Here is a 2,915-nt window from a genome sequence, read left to right as displayed (position 1 = left end):
TGAATGGTTTGGGCCCGCGGCGAGAAAAGTACCCCTTTTTGGGATATTTTGAAGCGATCGTCTCCCGAAAATCTGTGAATGGTTTTGGTTTTCGGCGAGGGGATCGAGCTATTGTGATAAATTAGTCTCTCATCGCGGCCAGCGTTCGAGTCTTAGGAGTGTCCGTTTTCTTTCCCTCGGGGTCGGAGACGGAGAAGCCACGCGGCGGCTGCGACCCATTTTCTTTCGCGGAATACCCGCTTTTCTTCCGAGTATAATTGTAATTTGTGCAGTTTAGTTTGCGATTAGTTTAGTGACTCGTCCGTCGAGTAAATGTTGTATTTAGAGTCGAGAAATTTAGAGTTGAGAATTGTCAAGATTATGTCGCGTAGTATTGAACCCGTCTGTCCATGTAAGCGAGCGCATAATATTGTTTTCAGGATTAAAAATTCAACCTTAGCGATCCTTTCTTTTGAATTTAAACCACCTTTGTCTTTTTGAATTGTCTCGTTTCGAATTTCATTTTCTTGACGGCGACCTTCCGTCGAACCCCGTCGCCTTTGGAATTATCTGATTCTCCGAGGTACAAAATTCTTCGGTAATTTATATCTCTAATCCGAATAAATCTGTTAATTTTCTTAATTTCTATTTTTAATTCTTCGATCTTGTTACGTCCCTTGTATTTTAGTGAGAATTTAGAGCTTAAAGTCGAAATAAAACCGCGTTCAAGGAAAGCGAGCGCTGTATCGGCAAGAAGTAATGTGCAGAGCTGGCATTCCGAAGGAATTTCGCTCACGGGCTCGCGGGGGTCGAAGTCCACGCGACGTCGTGGAGTCTCCGGGCGCGAAACACCGCGTCAGCACCAAGTTCAGTGTCCCGGAGGCGCTACCCAGGTCTAGGAATCAGAAGACGCAGCAAAAGGTGGACCCCACCTAGGAGGGCCTCTAGCCCCTACTCCTCGTTCAGGAGGCCGCGGAAAACCTGGAGCTCGGCCGGGAGCGCTTGCTCTTCCGAATGTGCACATTGAACGTGATCGAATTCGGTCCATCCGTTTGCGAGAAACGTCGATATCGGCCGTGAAAACCGATGGATGTTGCACTTTCCGTTCGATCTAACGAATGTGCACATTGAATGAGATGGAATACAGGCCACCGTTTGCGAGAAACGTAGATCTCGTCCGTGAAAACCGATGACACGTTTTTTTGCGGACGGCTCACACGAGATGGAATTCAAGCCACCGTTTGCGAGAAACGTAGATCTCGTCCGTGAAAACCGAACACATTTTTTTACGGATGGCTCACACGAGTTTGGCGTGCGAGGTGCTGCACTGTCAGCTTGCTCTTACGAATGTGCACATTGAACGAGATCGAATTCAAGCCACCGTTTGCGAGAAACGTCGAGCTCGTCCGTGAAAACCGATGACACGTTTTTTTGCGGACGGCTCTCACGCATTTGACGTACGGGATGTTGCACTTTCCGTTCGATCTAACGAATGTGCACAATTGAATGAGATGGAATACAGGCCACCGTTTGCGAGAAACGTCGATCTCGTCCGTGAAAACCGATGACACGTTTTTTTGGGGACGGCTCGCACGAGTTTGACGAACTGGGTGCTGCATTGTCAGCTTGCTCTTCCGAATGTGCACATTGAACGAGGTCGAATTCGGTCCATCAGTTCGCGAGAAACGTCGATCTCGTCGGTGAAAACCGATGACAAGTATTTTTGCCGACGACTCGCACGAGTTTGACGTACGGGGTGCTGCACTGTCAGTTTATTTCGGTCCATCCGTTTGCGAGAAACGTCGATCTCGTCCGTGAAAACCGATGACAAGTACAGTTTCCTCTTCCGAATGTGCACATTGAACGAGGTCGAATTCGTTCCATCCATTTCAGAGAAATGTCGATCTCGTCCGTGAAAACCGATGACAAGTATTTTTGCGGACGGCTGGCACGATTTTGACGAACGAGGTGCTGCACTGTCAGCTTGCTCTTACGAACGTGCACAGGTGCTGTGTTGTCAGCTTGCTCTTACGAATGTGCACATTGAACGTGATCGAATTCGTTCCATCCATTTCAGAGAAACGTCGTTCTCGTCCGTGAAAACCGATGACAAGTATTTTTGCGGACGTGCACATTGAACGAGGTCGAATTCGGTCCATCCGTTTACGAGAAACGTCGATCTCGGCCGTGAAAACCGATGACAAGTATTTTTGCGGACGGCTCGCACGAGTTCGACGTACGGGGTGCTGCACTGTCAGCTTGCTCTTCCGAATGTGCACATTGAACGAGGTCGAATTCGGTCCATCAGTTCGCGAGAAACGTCGATCTCGGCCGTGAAAACCGATGACAAGTTTTTTTGCAGACGGCTCGCACGAGTTTAACGAACGAGGTGCTGTGTTGTCAGCTTGCTCTTACGAATGTGCACATTGAACGTGATCGAATTCGTTCCATCCATTTCAGAGAAACGTCGATTTCGGCCGTGAAAACCGATGAAAAATATTTTTGCGCACGGCTCGCACGAGATTGACGAACGGGGTGCTGCACTGTCAGCTTGCTCTTACAAATGTGCACATTGAACGTGATCGAATTCGTTCCATCCATTTCAGAGAAACGTCGATCTCGTCCGTGAAAACCGATGACAAGTATTTTTGCGGACGGCAAGCACGAGTTTGACGTACGGGATGTTGCACTGTCAGCTTGCTCTTACGAATGTGCACATTGAACGAGACTGATTTCGGTTCGAATTCAAGCCACCAAACGTCGAGCTCGTCCGTGAAAACCGATGACAAGTTTTTTTGCGGACGGCTCGCACGAGTTTGACGATCTGGGTGCTGCACTATCAGCTTGCTCTTACGAATGTGCATATTGAACGTGATCGAATTCGGTCCATCCGTTTGCGAGAAACGTCGATCTCGGCCGTGAAAACCGATGACAAG

General features: G+C 48.6%; 2 long non-coding RNA genes across 2 annotated transcripts; both read left to right on the top strand.

The window, feature by feature from the left end:
• Nucleotides 1-1,202: 1,202 nt before the first annotated feature.
• On the top strand, nucleotides 1,203-2,384 carry LOC111674278. Its single transcript, XR_002762331.1, has 2 exons — nucleotides 1,203-1,635; nucleotides 2,123-2,384. It is a non-coding gene; the product is annotated as an uncharacterized LOC111674278 (long non-coding RNA).
• LOC111674277 lies at nucleotides 1,642-2,106 on the top strand. Its single transcript, XR_002762330.1, has 3 exons — nucleotides 1,642-1,745; nucleotides 1,812-1,947; nucleotides 1,986-2,106. It is a non-coding gene; the product is annotated as an uncharacterized LOC111674277 (long non-coding RNA).
• Nucleotides 2,385-2,915: the final 531 nt, after the last annotated feature.

Source organism: Orussus abietinus, unplaced genomic scaffold (assembly GCF_000612105.2).
Source record: "Orussus abietinus isolate OABI.00-Male unplaced genomic scaffold, Oabi_2.0 scaffold938, whole genome shotgun sequence".
NCBI classification, from domain to species: Eukaryota; Metazoa; Arthropoda; class Insecta; order Hymenoptera; family Orussidae; genus Orussus; species Orussus abietinus.
The sequence above is the reverse complement of the archived record's forward strand: the minus strand, read 5'-3'. Positions and strand labels throughout refer to the sequence as shown.